General features: G+C 50.2%; 1 protein-coding gene across 7 annotated transcripts in view; it reads left to right on the top strand.

Annotated features, from left to right (window-relative positions):
• The first annotated feature begins 16,664 nt into the window (after positions 1-16,664).
• TBC1D24 (TBC1 domain family member 24) overlaps positions 16,665-18,254 on the top strand; it is a 31,754-nt gene continuing 30,164 nt past the window's right edge. For 6 of the 7 annotated variants that reach the window (XM_064520668.1, XM_064520667.1, XM_064520665.1 and 3 more), the window contains exon 1: positions 16,665-16,806. The gene's annotated coding sequence lies outside the window, so the exon portion shown is untranslated. The remainder of the gene's footprint in view (positions 16,807-18,254) is intronic. The other variant, XM_064520670.1, reaches the window with a different exon arrangement.

Here is an 18,254-nt window from a genome sequence, read left to right as displayed (position 1 = left end):
CAGCCAGCCTCAGTGGCTTTATTTAGCAGGTAGGAAGCGGCACCCCAGTGAACCTCTGCCCTTAGTTACAGTCTTTTCCCTCTGTCTCTTGCACAGCAACTGCAGGTGATCTAGGAGCCAGCTAAATGCTGCAACTGTGAGCACACTGAGTCTTACCCAGTCCTAAACTGAGTACAAGTCAAGAAGATGACCTGGGGTGGAGCCATAGAGGAGCAAAGGTCCCGATGAGTACCATGAACCGCTTTGGTCCAGCACAGCCTGGAGCCTCCACCTGAGGTAGTGCTTTCAGAGGGAAGCTGTGTTTCCTCCAGCAATACCTGTGAGTTACCTCAGCATCTCCATTTCCCACCATCCTGCAAAATGGTTTTATAACCAGACAGCTCTTGGCCATGGGAGGCAGGTGTACATATAGCTCCCAAGAAAGACTTTCATGTTGGTGATGCAGAAAAGTCTGATGGAGTCTGGGCATTGAGCTACCTGGCTGAGATAACATGCACGTGCTACTATCTCAAGCACACCAAGGCTCCCAGGAATAGCATTTTGAAGGCAAACATGGATGCTTGAGATTTTTCTCCATGGCCCCTGTGCACATATTTGCTGTCCTGTTTGTTTCTGAACCACCCCTGCTCTCTGGGACCAGCTCCTCCACTGGAGCACAAGACACACTGGTACAAAACTCATTTTGCTTCTCCTCTTTGACTTGAAATACTTAAAACTGCCAGCCAAACCTGCCAAGCATCACATCACAGCTACAGAAACCACCTGCCACCCCACCTCACTCTCTACATCCTTCCTTCTGGAGGTGCTGTTCTTCCTTAGGAGGAGATAGACCAACATGGAAACGCACGTGGCTCTAGTGCAAGGCTGTTCTGACATGTCTGCAAGCAACCGCATTACCGCTGCTTAGCGGGTTACTGCTGGCTGCACCTTACGGGTACCGCTAGCAGTGGCAAATGCAAGCAGAGCTGCAGCTCTGAGCTGACTCCCAAAATAGCTGCATGACTGCAGTGCATGGAGCCTTTGCACAGGGATACTTGTGCCAGGAACCATACAGGGAACCAGCCAGCCTACAGCCAGAGACCAAAATCAAGATTCTCTTACCCCATGCCTCAGTTTCGTTCTCCGTGCATGCCTTAGGAGAGTCCTCTGAGATGCAGGTGCAGGGGGATCTGCAGTCTCAGGCCAGCTGCTGTAAATCAGCATCTGTTGGCTTTTTCCAGTCACACAGAACTAGTTTACACCAAGAAAAAATCCCACATAGGAACCAGGATGCATCATTCTCATCACCTCTGCAATGCTTTTGGTCGCAAGCTACCCCATAGGGAATGGTGGAGTTGGCTGTTTTAGCCTGGTTTCCAATGCAAATGAGACTTAAGCAATGACACTGTGTTTGTTTGTTTGTCCATCCTCCCCTCCCACCTTCCAAGAGCCTGTGAACCCACTGGCCAGTTTCACCGAAATCCAACAGAGGGGTCAAAGATGTAAAGGTCTGACCAGACCCACGAAATTGGGCCCCTCTCTCCTACCAACTGCATGGGATGATCCCACACAGAAAGCTGCAGTGTGAGCTCAGCTTTGATTAGGCAACAGAAAACATACGCACTTCAAAGAGGTTCCAAACACCTTCTTCACACTGAAGCTTCAGGTAGGACTTGCACCTTCCGGAACACCAGACGATCCACCCTAGGAGAGCAGGTTGCCTCAGGTCTGCTGCTCACAGAGACTTGCTGCCTCTGGTATTGCACTGAGGCCGCCACCATCAAGAAACACAGAGAAACAGAATGACCAAGATCATCAATACCTGGTGGAGGGAAGATGCCTCCCATCTTGGGGGACGAGCACCCAGCAAAGCTGGGTAGAATCAACCAAGCCTAGATCTCAGAATAGCAAAAAGGACCATGATTGTCTCATCCTTCCGGGCAGTTTTCAAAGATAATACTGTTTTTTTTCCAAGCTTCATTAAACACTCAGAACAAAATCCAGGGGAAAATTGATGTCAGTCACTGATGTGTACGCTACAGCGCTTAAGTTGTTCATAAGAAGAAGCACAAAAATAATATAAGTTCACTGTTTATCTAACTCTGACCAAGGGCAAAGTCAGAAAACAGCCTTGGGATCTCTCAGAAGGCACAGAGCCGACAACCCCAGCCTGCCATAAATGGACACTGGACACATTGACTTTGGCAGTGCTGACTGCCACACGCTGTCATCTCAATAAACATCCCGATATATGTCAATAAGCACCCGATATCAAAGGATGGTGAACGGTCACGTGATGTCAAGTAGAACAGTGTTTAGACAAGTGAGAAAGAAAAATCAGTCTTATAAATATAACACTTCACCCTATGATATGCCCATGAATAAGGAGAGTTAGGAAGACTGATAAAGGAGGTTGTCCCAGATATTGCCCTGAAGACACTGTATTGCAGCACTGTACAGTTAATGAGAAGGTAATGCTGATGATGTGCTCCCATCACCCTTACTGCTGCTTTGCTCTGTACTTCCAAAAACAGTCTCACCCTGCCACATAGTGTGGACATTCCTGGTCATTTCTATTCCAAAACATAGTTCTCCTTGTGCCAGCTCACATGCAGAGGGATGTGTCTTTGTGCCTGTGGCTGTGGCTGAAGAGCTAACCTGGGACAGGGTTCCTCTGAGCTCACACCTACTCTCAGATCCAGCCTCTTTCCCACCTCATGGTCCATAGGCAAGTGATCAACAAACTTACAGTAGCTAACACGTGGCTCCTGGCATGATGGTGTTACCTATACACAGGCATGAAACCGGGGCTCACAGTGCCAATCTCCCTTACTCTGACTGAGGTGTGACTAGTCTAACACATTCCCTCCAGTTGCTTGCTTTGAGGGGGGAAGCTTGTTTCCAACACCTTCAGGGTAAGAAGGCTGCCTGAAATACAACCAAGAGGCAAAATCCCAGAAAGGAGCTGTGGACAGCAATAAGATGTCCTCTTAACCTTCTCTTCCTAAGGCTGAACAAACTGGGCTCTCTCAACCTCTGCTCATACATCATGTTCTCCACTCCCTTGAACATTGTGGTGGCCTCCCTGGACTCATTTAAGTATGTCAGTGTCTTTCTTGTCCTGGGGAGCCCAAAACTGGATGCAGTACTCCTGATGGACTCACAAGTGCTGTAGAGAGGGAAGAATCCCTCCCTTTGCCCTGCTGGCTGTACTCTTGCCCATACAGCCTCGGATGGGGTTCGTGTTTGCTGCCAGCACACATTGCTGCCTTCTGTTCAAAGGACCCCCAGGTCCTTTCCTGCAAAACTGCTCTCCAGCTGGATGATCCCCAGCCTCTTCTGCTGCAGGAGGTTATTCCATCCCAGGGCAGGACCTTGCACTTGCCATTGTTGAATTTCATGAGTTTCCCATCAGCCCATTTTCCAGCCTGTTGAGGCCCCTCTGAATAGCAGCCCTGCCCTCCAGAATGTCAAACATTCCTCCCCAACCTGATACTGTCTGCAAGCTTGCTAAGAATGCATCCCATCATTAATAAAGACATTAAACAGTCTTTTAAGTGTCAAAAAAGCTTTCGGTATCTCAGCCTTTTCCATGTCCTTTGTCTCTAGGTCCCCTACCCCGTGAGCAGTGGGCCCACATTTTCCTTCGCCTTCATTTTGCTGCTGATATACTTACAGAGGTCCTTGGTATTCTCTCAACTAGCTTCACTCTGCTGAGCTTTGGCTTTCCTAACTCCATCCCTGCAAGCTCAGGCAATGCCTATATGTGCCCCCCAGTAGCCTGTCCCTACTTCTGCCTTCTGTTCAGGAGCTCCCTCTCAGGTTTGCAGAATCACAAAATGGTTGAGGTTGGAAGGGACCTCTGGAGATCATCTAGTCCAACTGCCCAGGATTGTGTGCAGACAGCTGTTGAATAGCTCCAAGGAAGGAGACTCCACAACCTCTCCAGGCAACCTGTTCCAGTGCTCTGTCACCCTCACGGGAAAAAAGTTTTCCCTCATGTTCAGACAGAACTTCCTGTGTTTCAGTTTGTGCCTGCTGCCTCTCAGCCTATCACTGGGCACCACTGAAAAGAGTCTGGACCCATCCTCTTTACAGCCTCCCTTCAGATACTTAAACACATTGATAAGATCCCCTCTCAGTCTTCTCTTCTCCAGGCTGAACAGTCCCAGCTCTCTCAGCCTCTCCTCATAGGAGAGATGCTCCAGTCAATTAAACATCTTAGTAGCCCTTCACTGGACTTGCTCCAGTAGCTCCATGTCTTTCTTATACTGGGGAGCCCAGAACTGGACACAGTACTCCAGGTGTGGCCTCACCAGGGCCGAGTAGAGGGGGAGGATTACCTCTCTTGACCTGCTGGCAATGCTCTTCTTAATGCAACCCAGGACACTGTTGGCCTTCTTGGCCACAAGGGCACACTGCTGGCTCCTGTCCCGCTTGTCCATCAGGACCCCCAGGTCCTCTTCTGCAGAGCTGCCTTCTGTCTGGGTGGCCCCCAGCCTGTCCTGGTGCCTGGGGTTATCCCTCCCCAGGTGTAGGACTCTGCACCTGCCTTTGTTGAACTTCATGAGGTTCCTCTCTGCCCATCTCTCCAGCCTATCAAGGTCCCTCTGAAGGGCAGCTCAGCCCTCTGGTGCTTCAGCCACTCCTCCCAGTTTTGTAGCATCAGCAAATTTGCTGAGGGTGTGCTCTGTCCCTTCATCCAGGTCACTGATGAGTAAGTTGAACAATACTGGACCCAGTTCCTCCTCAAAACACTACTCTTACAGCAAGGGAGCTCGTCTCTGTCCAAGATGCTGCTATTTCAGTGGATTCAGGAGGAAAAGGAAAGCAAAGCTGTAGTCCAATCTAGCTGGGGGGAATCATGGGTGAAATTCCACCCTTCTCAAAACATCTAAGCTGCACATATGGTAGTAAACCATTTTAAGAGCAACGATGCCCCCTGCCTGTCTCCATCCCAAGACTGTCTTTGTATTCCTTTGAATTTTCCTGCCTCAAAACAGACGATTCAGGTCTGTCTCTGCTCTCCTACCACATCCAAGACAGCAAGCTCCAGGTTTAGATGAGATGGGACTTTCAGGCCTGGATTCTGCTTCAACATGGTGCAGAGCAAGGGTGGCCTCACTGAAGTCATTGAAGTCCCTCTGCTGTGCAGCTAGAACCAGGGCTCAGCAATGGACAGACTAGGCCACTCCCAGAGACTCACATCCTCAGGAGCATTCAGGAACTCAGCCCCCTCTGTTTTCGGCTTAATAAACTACCCTGATAACTTCATCTTGCATCTCTTTTAACTCCTTCATCTTTGCCAACTTCCCACTGTGCCAGAGAGAGGATACTACCCAGATCTTCCCACTGACCTGACCAGGGTGCTCAGTATCTTCTGGCTCTGAGCTAAAGAATAGCACCTTGTCTAGACTCACTTCTGTCTCCAAGTGGAGAGAACAAGCAAAGACTGAGGAGAGGCACGTCATAGTGTCAAAGGAGGCCTGTTGGGCTGGAAAGGGGACAGAAGTTTGTGGAGAGAGGTCATGTGCAGTGAGCTGTAACCTGGGTCCCAAGGGGAGTGGGTGCTCGTTGCCTGAGTGCACATGGACATGAAGAGGGTTAGGAGAGCCTTTCCCGGGGAAAGGGTGTCGTGACTCCAGGGAGCAGGGCAGGAGAGCTGTCAGAACAACTTTCCAGAGAAACAAGAGGCTGGGGTAGGATCACAGACGTCCCTGAGCCGGAGTAAACTAGGAACTGGGAACCTCAAACAAGGGGCCAAGAAGTACAGCACGGGAAGAATTTGGGGGCGATGAGTCACAGACTGAGCTGAAACACAAGAACAGGCTATCACGCGGTAACCCACTTACTGCATGTCAGCATTACAGTCCATGTGTGTTCGCTTAGTCCATGCAAATAAGGTCATTTCAACTAGCTTAGGACGGTTCTCTCACTTTGGCTAACTCAAATCGACTCGCATGTGCCACGAATTAAGGGTGTGCACACAGATGCCCCCCACCATCAGCTGATGCACGGCAGCATATTCCTCTGTGATAACTTGTCCAGTCCGTCTGAGCCTTCAACTTCATTAAAAGCTTGATCAGTGGGAAGGGAAAACACCCTTTCATTTTAACGAAAAGCACCCAGGGCTGTGGCAATGTAGCTGAGGAGGTCAAAGAAAGCAGGCTGCCAGTGGGATTATGTCAAACCATGCTGAGGACCCATCCTAGACCATTGCTGCCTTCCATCTTGGGTGTGCCTTCTCCAGGACCATAGCCTCCCATGCTCCTCTCCTAGGCTTGAGCCTTTTGGGCGTGGAGATGGCTGCTTGACAGAATTGCCTTGTTAGGAGGTTTCGCAACAAGCTCCCTGTGACTATGTTAAGCAGCCTGCATCATCTGTTTTGACTTTGCTAGATTTGTCTGTGTTCAATATATTTCTCGCAAGGGTCCCAGTTCAGCCCTCATTGACGTCAATGGGAGTCAGTCCATTCTCTTCAGTGAGAGCGAGGGCTGTCCCCTGGTACTTGTATCTCAGCTATTTCATTTCAGTGCCCAGCCCCATACACCATCCTACTTCAAATGCTACCTTTCCTGTCCCCTCAACGTGGTTTGTGGATCTAATCTTTCTCCCCTTGCTTACTAATAGATCCTACCCTGGACTCAGTCCCTGTTCTCCCTGACACAGTATCACTCTCATTTGTTCTACATTATTCATCTTGATTTTCTGAGCACCTTCAGCATCTTATTTCCTCAGACTGACCCTTACCAAAGTTTCTGTGACTTAAACATAGACCAAGCAACAAAGTTTTGTTGCCTGGCCTTTCTACCTGGGAGATATCGTTCTAAAGCAAGTCATCCACATTGACAGTAAAGAAGGCTTTTACTCTAGTTAACTTTATTTCTGCATTAGCTCCTCAGTGAGCAGTTCCCATCCTAACCTAGATCTCTGTGTGGGTAACTATCAAAGGGGAAGGCTGGACAATCACCAGGAGAATGCGCATCTGGTTTCAACATCCCGCTTTGTTAGGGATTCCCACTGAGATTTTGGACAAGCCATTTAAATTATTTGATGCCCCCTGTAAAGCTGGGAATTGTGCTCCCGTCTCTCCAGGGGGTTTTGAGCAGCTCATGAATGATATCCACACAGTACTTCTGAGACCACTATTAACAGCTCATGTGGGGAATTTTGCATCCCAAAGCCTTTGTGGGTTAGCACCATAGCTGCTTCTAAAACACTTCAAAACTGGACTAAGATGCAAAATATTAGCTGATCACCCACTAGACAGACCTTTCATCACATCTGGGGACTTCCAGAGAAGAGGCAGGAGAAGCACGCCACGCATGCATCCTTCTAAGGCCTTCCCTAGAGCACTCTCCAAGGATACTGCACTAGACAGCTCCATGGTGTGACCCAGTACAGCCTTGCTTACATTCCCACATGCATCTTGGAACCAAACTGTCTGTCTGATTTACATTATCCTAACGAAGATCCTGAGTTAATGGCACAAAAATTCTCCAGAGAAGACCCAGCTCATAGAAGAGGGAAAAAGACAAGGAATGAAGGAACAACTGGAACTCTTCTCCTTCCACATTCCATCTGGGATTGGCTGGAGCTGGCTCTAATTACGCTGGTGGAGTCCAACCCTGCTTGTACTTCTGAGGCTGCCACAATATCTCCCAGTGCTGGAGATGCACTCTCAGGCAAAGTGGGAAGCAGATGGGCTAAGCGCAGCAGCCCCATCTCCCTGTGGCAGGCACAGTTTGAAAAAAGGGGATCAGTTTTATCAATAACAGATATTCTGCTGGAAGGGGGGCAGATTTCCTGTGAGCTTCAGCAGTGAGAAGGGAATGGGCAAAGCACTCAAATAGCAGTCAGCCACAGTTCCAGGGGAACGGTTTCAAGATGTGGCTCTGTCCCAGTGATATGCAGTCATGGAGCATTCAGCCTAACGAACAACCCCATACCCCATAGGATTTAGAAATGAGAAGGAAAGACAATGCTTCAAAGCTGATGTTGTCCAGGGTACCCCTGCATACGATCTCCCTGAGGAATTGTAGAGCCCTATTAACTCTGTTGCAGGGAAGGCTGCTCTAATTAAAGCCCTCAGACACAGCCCCCAGCTCACAGGCACGGTCACAGGGAATGAAATGTCAAAGCCAAAGGCCAGCAAGGATTACGTTCCCCCAGTGCTTCACCTGCACAGTACTGTCACCAGAGATAAGCAGAGGATGACGACATGCAGCGACACTGCTGTTAGACTAGAGAGTAACTAGGTATGTGAGGAAGTGGGAAGAGGAGGGATGGAAAAGGCGAACAAGGGCTGTCAGAGCCTAGCTCAGGTGGCAGCTGGGCAGAAATGGCAGTGCATCCACTATTTATGAGGAGCAAAGTGTTACAGAGCACAGCTGGGCCTGGACTACCTTCACCAACACCACAGCCTGACAAGCTCCTAATAAACCCAACACAGGTTGACTTGGGTTCTCCTGGTGCTCCAGAGCAGCAGCTCCCCCATCCCCACCTGGGGCCCACATGCACTGTGAAGCAAGCACTTCCCCAGTTATCGCACAGCGCCCAAGGCCTCCAGCGCTTCCCTGCTCATTCCCACAGCTCAGCCGAGTGGTCCAGGAGCGGGTCCATGCCCTCACCACTTAACCTGCCCTCCCCAGCCCCACCTCATCACACATGCCTCCCCACTCCAAGCAGGAGATGGAGTACGCCCACGTCTGTTGTTGTTGGTTTTGGCTCGGCAGTAGCCGGCTGCTTCCAGCAAGAGTGGTATGAATAATTGCCCAATTAACTGGAGGAACTTCCAGATGTGTGTTTGCTTTCATACCCATCCAGCCCCCCTCAATCCCACGTGCCTAACACCGCGGAGAGCGGTGGGGGTGGGAGAGCCAAGGCTCTGCTAGCTAGCGCAGCAGCATGGGCCGGGCCAGCCTGCTGCCAGGCTCAGCTTCCCCCTCCATCCCCGCCTCCCTCCCTCTCTTTAAATGGGGAAATGATCTTTTTAACGACCCCGGGGAGAAGGAAATTTGCCCTGCCTGCCAGAGCATGGTTACGCATGCCAAAAGCCGAGCAAGCAGAGAAGAAAGCTGATCCCATGTTATGATTTTTATCAGGTGTGCATACAGTGAACCCTTTTAAGGCAGGTATTTTTTGGTCTGTTTTTCCCCCTTTTCCCATTTATCTTGCACTAAGCAGAGGTTTTAGTATCACCCAGACTGCTTTCACCCTGCAGGATGCACTGAAGCATTTCAGGACTGTGGTTCTACTCTGTTGTCAGTGGGGTCCAGTGCTAGGATTGCCACACAACCACTTCACCCTGTCTGAAAAAGAGGGTTCTCTCTCTGGGGTCTGGGTGAGGATCTGACCTGGGCATGGGGTGTTTGGAATTCAGCCAACAGAATACGGCCAAAAGTTGGCTCAGATCCTACAGATGATGTGAGCTTCCCATCATCCCTTGCTCACACAAAAAATGTAAGAGGTGGATTTCATCTCCTCTAACTTTAGCTGTATGAAAGATCACCACCCAGTCTGACCTGAATATCTAAGCTCTAGTAAGTAGAAACAGAAAGTCAGAAAGAAACTAGTAAGTAGAAACAGAAGCAGCTCCAGAGTGACCTGTTTCATCCTAGGTGTCTAAGACAAATGAGGTGACTCACCCTCAGGAGGCTTCAGTATCTCTCCACTGCATAGCACAGATGGAGCTTAAAGGACAAAATTACACCAGATGGCAAACTTCTAGACAGATACCACATGGGGAAATGAATGCCATCCAAAATACGTGTTCTGCCCAGCTGTGGTGTGAATCAGGTAACTCCAGTTCAAGGCATTCTCCCAGACCAAAACCTCAGCCTTGGGACCCTTCAGAGTGGATGGCCAGAAACTACATCAGCTAGGGGTGATAACTCTATTTAGAGCTGACATCAGCTTGGCATTGTGGGCAGTGTATGGACCCCTTGCATCATAGGACTCCTGAGGCCTTATCTTGCAAAGCTTTGATGGCTACCAGCAGACAGTGCCTGGGACTTTTGCAACTACGCTACCATGGCTAGAACGTGCACTTTAACACCAGCACATGCATGCATGGGCACTGTTGAAGAAGAAGGTTCATAAGACCTGCTTTTCTGCCAGCAGCTGGTAAAGAATGGACAGACCTGAAAAAAGACGACAAACTCCCGTATGATCCTTCAGCATGGTGTACAGAGGGCCTGGCTCACTGCAGACCAAGCAAATACTCTCTCTAACTAAGCACTTTCAAAGAAAATGTGCCCCCAGAGCTGGCGAAATGATTTGGACAATGCTCTGCTTCTGGACAGGGCAGACAGCCAGACTCCAATACCTTTAAATGATGAAAGATGGAGTTTTTCTGAGAGATGCTCAACAGCCAATATTAACCTTTCAGTAATCAGCAAACAGCCCAGTGGTCAAAAACACTTTTCCATGCTGAATTTCTCTACTGCATATCTCAGGCTTGAGATGTAAAGTCTCACTTCTCACAGGTCTCTTTTCTACCACTGGAAAAATTACTGCTGCTAGAAATGACTTTTTCCTTGCTCCCTAGATTGCTATTCAAATCAAGCCCACCTACAGCAATGAAGATTCACTTGTCCCTTTCTTTCCGCACCACATTTCCAGATGTGATGAACTAAATGATCCGGATGGTTGCTTCAGGGTATGAACCTGGCTGCTACAGAGCAGGTAACCTGCTGTAACGTGCTCCTTTCAGAAGAGTTACTCATGGCTTGTGCCCCTGTCTACTGCACATCTGGTAGCTTGTGCAGTACTGTATTTGTCCTTCCAGGAGAGGACGGGGCATTGGAGCCCGGGAAGGAGGAGGTGCCATACATATCAGGAAGATCAAGGAGGCCGGGGCTGAGATCCTGGTCAGAGGGGTGAGACGATACAGGACCAAAGAAGGTAAAAAATGGGGAACTGAATAAACTCTCAAGGGGGGACAAAACTGTGTTTTTTTCTAAGGACAGTAAAGCCTTACATCTGTCCTGCACCTTTTGTCTCAGCCTGCTCTGACGGACGTGGGGCAGGGCACTGAGCCTGACCTCCCACAGCGTTGCAGTGAGAGGGCAGAGAAAACTTTGGGGCTGTGCAGTATTTTGTAAGGGTGGAACAGCCAGTTTCGCCTCTGCAGCCGTCTCCCTCCCCACCACCCCACAGGGCTCTAAGTGGGCCATAAATGTTTTCAGCATGGCACTTTACCAAGCATGCACCATAAATTACAGTCCCGTGCTGATAATAAGTCAGGTAATAGCACCACTTTTTTGTCCTGCCAACTGCACAAAAGGTGGCAGAGGGGAGGGGAGGAAGGTGGGGGGAGATGCCTATTAGCACCAGGCTGGATTTTACATGGATGGAAATTGTTTGTTCAGCTGGAAGTGAGAACAGTCCTTAACCCAAGAATATGTGCTAATGAAAACAGAGCGTGCAGAAGGGGTGGGGGGAACCGGCACAGAGTGGCAATTCACGCTCGGGCACAGGTGCGAGGGCTGCAAGGGACCAGGCCTGGGCTAGAGAACCCATCAAGCCTGCTTTTGCTCTGGCTTCTTTTCACACCTTTTGGAAACACTAATTGCAGATTCTGCTTTGCTGCAAGGGAGAATACAGACAGGTCTGAGCGCACCCAGTGCCATGGACTTTGGTGCACAGTCCGCTTGCCAGGCAGAGCTAGGAACCTGCACTGGCAAGTGGATTTTGCACCAAGATCAGTGGACTTGGTGCCATTTGCCGGGAAAGCAGGGAATCCACTCCAGCCATAGGCCGTCGGGGCAGTTCACCTTCTTGTAATTCTTCACTAGAATTCACTTCTTCGGTTTATTCTCAGGTCTCCAGAAAGCAAAACAATGAGATCACAGCCTGGTTTTGCACTTGTTTGCCCAGCCACCTCCACTGTGAACTCTGCAGGCTCCTCCCTCACTGCTCCCACTCCGTCACACAGTGTGGCAAAGGTACCCTAGACCTAGAGTGCAGGTTAGCCAGCTGCCCAGGCAGAGGCATCCTACAGCTCTGCTAGGGATATAAATGCCAGAAGAACAAAGTCCCAGTTTGCCTGGTGAAAGTCAGCAAGTCCCTTGAGAAGCAGTGCTGCATTTGGGATGGTGCAGAGGAGTACAGGGTTAAGGAAGGGCCTAAGACAACATCAAAGACAGTGCAGGGCATAAATCAAGCAATATTTATTTATTCATCCAGGTCTGTAGAATGTGCCTCACCAATAGTCCTTGCTTATGCATCCTCAGCTTTTTCAATATACCTGCACATCAGAATAAACCAAACTCCCTCAAAACCACCCTGCCAGGAGAAAGCTTGAGAGAATAGACAAGCTATCTCTGAGACCCCGAAGGTCAGCAAGCAGGCATTCCACAGATGGAGCCAATTCCCTGAGAGGAAAATCCCTCTGCAATGAATTCTCTTCCTCCAGAGCCTTCAGGAGCTGGCAAGAGTGCCCCAAAGGTGCCAACCAGTCAGATGGATCTCTGCGGGCCTGATCTACAAAGGTAATGTGCATTAGCAATATTGCAATAGCAATGCCTGCAATCAAGGCAAGATGCTTGGAGGCAATCACTGCATGTTTTGGAATACCTGCTGTAATACGCTGAGAGCATACTATACATACCACGATACGGCTATGTCCTGGCCCTCTCATGAAGGGGAATTACAGCCATCCAGAAAGGAAGCTTCTAAACCACTCCTAACAAATCCCCTGTGCATGCCAGTATCAAAAGCTAACCCTTCCCATGGAGCTCACGGCATATAAAGACGACCACCTAACCTTCAGGAGGGAAAGCAGGAAGCAGCATAGCTGGGGAGAGGGAAGGGACAAAGAAACAGGGAAAGTCAGCTGCAATCTGTCCAGATGACCAGGAAACAGCGTGCACAGAGCACTTGCTGGGGCCCACAGAGAAATGGGTGGCTGCTTTTGTGACAGTGCCCCCCGACTTCTCATTGAAAAATCCACCAGCACTCTCCCAATTTGGGCACGTTAAACGCCTCACCCTCACTGCCAGGAAGAACAGCAGCTCACCCGGGGGAGGGAGCCAGGTCTGGCTGCTGCAGATGGAAGAGAAGGTGATTCACACAGCAAGTTTCCCATTAAGATAGCAGCATGTGATAGGAAAAAAATTTGCTTGATTATCCCATGGTAATTCCCGGGTTTACCCACAGGAGGTCAGACTTTGCCAGGCTTATCAGCCTTCAATGCAAGCAGCTCCTGTGCAAGCAGCATTGCAAGGGGACCAGCATAGCCACAGTTTTTCTAGCTCAGCTCAGGGTTCAGCTTAAGCACCTTCTGCACATCCTGGCCTTCCCTGCTAATGCTTTGTCCACTCTCCTAGCCACCCTAAGAGTGCTAGCCTCCTCTTCAAAGCTGCTGTACACCCATATAGTTTTCCTCTGTGAAAGTCTGTTCTACCAACTCAGCCATCCCTTGTTTTCTTTTCCTTTCTTGCTTTCATTTCCTTTCTCAACCCAGCTTTCCAGTCCCCTCCATTGCCCCTGCCAAATAGACTCCATTACATCCACTATCTAGACCATAACTCCAGCCTGATTTCATAAGAAAATGAACACTGGAGGGATTTCTGTTACAATATGTCTCAGGAAAATGAATGGCCAGGAAGAATAGCATCCCCATGCAGAGAAAAGGTTGAGTGTAAGCTCACCCATTACTAGTCTTCAAAGAATACACAGAGACAACATCCTCAAGACACAAACACATAGGAAACCAGGCTTCACTGGACATCATACTCATGTAACTTATTTCATGCCATACAAAAGTTCTCCAACACCAAGAGAAGTTGTTGATTGTCAGCCCTACAGACAAAATCCTTCACTTATCCCTAGAAAGCCTTTGCATGCTCATTGTCCTCATTGCCTACAGAGTCAGCAGGTCTTACTCTTGACTTTGAGTTGCTGCAGAGTTCAGCAGTTAGCACCTGAACATTCCTTGACTTATGTAAAACCACCAGGAATGAACACCTTTCTCCAGGAACAAAAGTAGATGTCCTCAAATCTGTGTGTCACCCACACCCCACTATCTGCTACTTCTTCAACTTTTACCAGCCCACAGGCTGTTCTTTTTTTTCCTCATCATCACACACACACCTCCTCTCAACCACCTCTACCCCAGTCTGAAAGATCTCTCTGGATTGACCTTATCTCCATGCAGGACTCTGCCTCCTTGAATACTATCACCTGTGGCACCTGGGTTACTGGGATGGTAAAAACTCTGAGGCAATGGAGAGACTCAGCTGTCACCATTTTTCTCCTAAATTATCTCCCAATAACACATCACTGAGCATCAGTACAGGAATTTGGAAAGAGCCTTCAATTGCTTCTACTTTCTGAACACTGAAAACAGTGCTTTGATTAAAGGGTACATTGTTTGAATCATACTTCACTCTCCAGCAAAGAAATCCCTAAATTTCAATCCATTTCCCTGTGCCTCGGCTTGCTTCTCTAAAGTCTGTCAATCCCCAACTTTATTTGCACCATGTACACACCTTTTCTCTGCCTCAGTTTCCCTTGTGAAACATGAGAATACCAGCACTGTCTTACCGCAGAGGAGTGCCATGAGCCTAAATACACACAGACTCCAAAGGATCAAAGTGCTACAGTAAAAGGATGCTATAAATATTGAAAATAGCTGGAAGCTTTTCATCCTCTTACAAAATCATATGGAATTTTGCCTACACATCTCTGCTTTCACATCTCTCCATCTACTTTCATCCTCTTCTAAACCTGCTTTCCTTGCTAACTCTTTAACTTCATTTGGTATAGGACACACAATCTCTTTCCATAAGTGCCCTCTAAGACCCTTCGGAACTGAATATAAGTGAATGTCAAATTATGTATTTGTTGTTGCATCTGCTTTGTCACAGAACTTACGTTTGGATAAATGGATGATTTCTCAGCCCCATTTCTGGAAATGTGCTTCAGAACGACATGAGTTCATCACTCCCCACAGCAGCATTCTGCCAGTCACAAGCAAGCCCTGAAGGAAGTGATTAACCACAGGTCTGCTTTCAACCAAGGATGAGCTGAGTCATTCCTTGAAAACACCACGACTGTCACTATCTTCTAAAGCACCAGCCACTGTCGGAGACAAGATACCCAGCACGCTGTTCTGTCACCACAGTGCCTGGGACCCTATCTATCACTGCTTCCTGGCAGGAAGGATAGTGCATCTTCTACCTTACTTCTGTTCACCAGCCCGGAGCTTTAAGATACGTATGAGAAGGAACCCTCACTTAAGACACCCACCTTCCCCTTTAAAATCCAACTGCAATGACAGTTTTTGTGTTTTACGTATTTTTGTGTGTTACATTTCATTATCATGTCTTATACTTTCTTTGTGGTCCTTCGTGGTTTCTCTTAGATGGCAAATGCTCTGGTAAGGGAGTTGTTATCTGTTTGGCAAGAGCCTGCATTACCAAGTTGTGTACATTTACAACGCCATATAAAAGATTACCGCTTTATTGGTCACTTAAGCATTGCTAGTTAATAATGTTTAATGTGGCAGCTATTTATGTAGTCGTAAACAGAACACTGCTGCCAAGTCAAGTCAAATAAACACTGTGGAAGTCCTTCATATTTAAAATGAACTGTTTTCTGTTCCAGCCATTTCAGGCTTTGCAGAAAAACAATCACTTTGTTACTGAGCACTGAACTACTCAGATCTTGAAGTGTTCCTAAAGCAATGTTTATAGCTAATGTTTGCACTGAGCTTTCCATGTGAGGACACCGAAGTCTGCTGCAAGGTTGGTAAATAGTGCTCTCTACAGATGAGGAAGGAAAGGTAAGTAACCCAGGTTGGTCCGAAGCACAGCTGCACGCAGAATCACAAGCTCAAGCCTGGTGCCTTGGCAACCTGACTTGATTTTGTTGACTTCACCCAAAAACCTGCAAACACCTGCCAGCATCACCCCTCACAACCACCCCTCACAGCCCCTCATCACCACCACCCTGAACAGCCACCCATCACCCCCACAGCCACCTCTCGCTGCAATCCCCCTCGGCCAACCCCTCACAGCCTCCCCACTGCCACCCCTCACAGCCTCCCCTCGCTGACACCGCCTGTCCAACAACCCTCACAGCCTCTCCTCATACCCCTCACTGACACCAACCGTCCAACGACCCTCACAGCCTCCCCTCGCTGACACCGCCTGTCCAACAGCCCTCACAGCCTCTCCTCACTGCTCGCTGACACCGACCATCCAACACCCCTCACAGCCTCCCCTCACTCACACCCCTCTCCCACAACCCTCACAGCCTCCTCTGACAGTGCCTGTCCAACAACCCTCACATCCTCTCCTCACACCGCTCGCTGGCACCAACTGTCCCACACCCCTCACAGCCCCCCCTCGCTCGCACCCCTCTCCCACACCCCTCACAGCCCCCCCTCACTGACAGCCCACACGCCCCTCGCAGCCTCCCTGACACCTCTCCGCTCCCCTCGCTCACACCCTCCCCCGCACCCTCACAGCTCCCCCCACGGGCTCGGCCGAGCTGCCCCGACACATGGCACCAAGCAGCTCAGCCCGGCAGCGACGCCCGCCCGCTCCCCCTGCCAGTCCCCGGCCCAGCCTAGCGCCCGCACAGCCCCGGCCCGGGCAGACGCCGGGAACGTGCCCCCTCCCCGCCCCGCCATGGCCAGTGCGGCGCGTGCGCACGCCGCTGCCGCCGGCCGACCGGTCTGCGCGTGCGCGTAGCCCCGTGCGTCTCTCCCGCTCTCTCCCCCCACCCGTCGCCGGGGCACGAGCCGGCGGGCGGCGCGCGTGCGCGGGAGCGCGCGGGCCTGACAGGAGCCGCGGTGCCTCGGCGGGAGGCGGCGGGGTAAGGGCGGCCCGGGGGGCCGCGCTGCAGCGAGCGGCCGGGGGGCCTCGGGGGAGCGCGCTCCCGGGAGGCTGCGGCGGGGTGGGCCGGGCTCGCCTCCGCCGGCACCGAGAGCGGCCGGGGGTCGCGGCCGGCGGCGGCGGCTGGGGGCGGCCCCGCGGGGGGCTGCGGGCGGGCGGGCCGCTCTGCCGGGGCCGCGGCGCCCAGCTGCCCTCGCCGTCGCCCGCTGTGGCGTGCCCGGCTCCGCGAGGCCGCGGAGCAACCGGGGCTGCTCCGGCGGTGCCTGCGGCCGGCGCCCTGCCGCTAGCTGGAGCCGCGCTGGGCGCGGGCGGTGAGCGGTTGGTCCCTGGGGGCGCAGCCCCGGGAGCCGCGGGCGCGCGCCTCGCTGTCGGGCTTGTGCCGGCGAGCAGCGTTGTCGGGAGAGGCTGCCTGCGCGCCGGGCTTCAGCGCGCCGCGGCACCCTGCCGTCACTCTGCCCTGCGAGCGCTGATGTTTCCAGCGGTACAGTGTTAAAAATCAAGTGAAGTTTTGCACATATCAGGCTGAAAGAGTTGATGCTTGAACTGCACTAACAGCCTGATGGTGCTTACTGCCCTTTTCCTACGATACATCCATCCATCGTTGCGTCAGTGCAGCGCTGGCCTAATTTATGCAGAGCTGCAGTAAATAGGTTGGATTAGATCCTTAGCTTGCTTTTCTGGGTGCTTTAATGCCCACCATAAATTACAGGTGGCAAAGTGTGTGGTTCTTCTGTGTCTGGAAGGGAATGGTTCCGTAACGATTGTGTTCTTCACTCGTGTGTGCTGCCAAGTTTGCTGAAAAGCTGACTTTAAGAGACTTTAAACTTAGCCTTTTCATTTGTTCTAGTGTGTCTAGACTTCAGAAGGTATTTAAATGGCCTGTAGGTGCTTTTTAATGTTAATGTGCAGGTTAATACTCTCTTCTGCTATTTCTTTGCTACAAAATATTCCAAGTCCTGGGCATGATGTGAAGACAAATCCTATGATTACTGGTAGTGCTGATCCAAGTACGTACAGACTTGTTCTGCCAGCAGTTACTGTCTAATGGGGCAGTGTGGCTGCCCCAATATGCCCCCAAACATAAAGGCTGCTTCAACCCAAAAGTTTTGTTCTGCAGCTTCTCCCTTGAAAATTTAAAGATTTCTATTGGGAAAGCAAAATTATCTCACCAGTCTATTTTGGTGATAGTCTTTGTCAAGGAATTGTTCTCTGAAATATGTATACAACAAATACTTAAGCGAAAGAATGTTATTGCAATACTGGGCCTGCCCGAATGTTATTTAATTTAACATCAGATTTAGGGGGCCTGCTCTAACTTACCAAGATGGTCCTCAGCCTTTCTTGGTCCTCCAACAAGTGAGCAAATGACTAAGTGCATATAGTAAATTTAGTTTACTCTAACCCCAGGCAGCACCAGAAGGTATCATA

Source organism: Dromaius novaehollandiae, chromosome 14 (assembly GCF_036370855.1).
Source record: "Dromaius novaehollandiae isolate bDroNov1 chromosome 14, bDroNov1.hap1, whole genome shotgun sequence".
Classification (NCBI taxonomy): domain Eukaryota; kingdom Metazoa; phylum Chordata; class Aves; order Casuariiformes; family Dromaiidae; genus Dromaius; species Dromaius novaehollandiae.
Note: the sequence above shows the minus strand (reverse complement) of the source record. Positions and strands in the feature narration are given on the sequence as shown.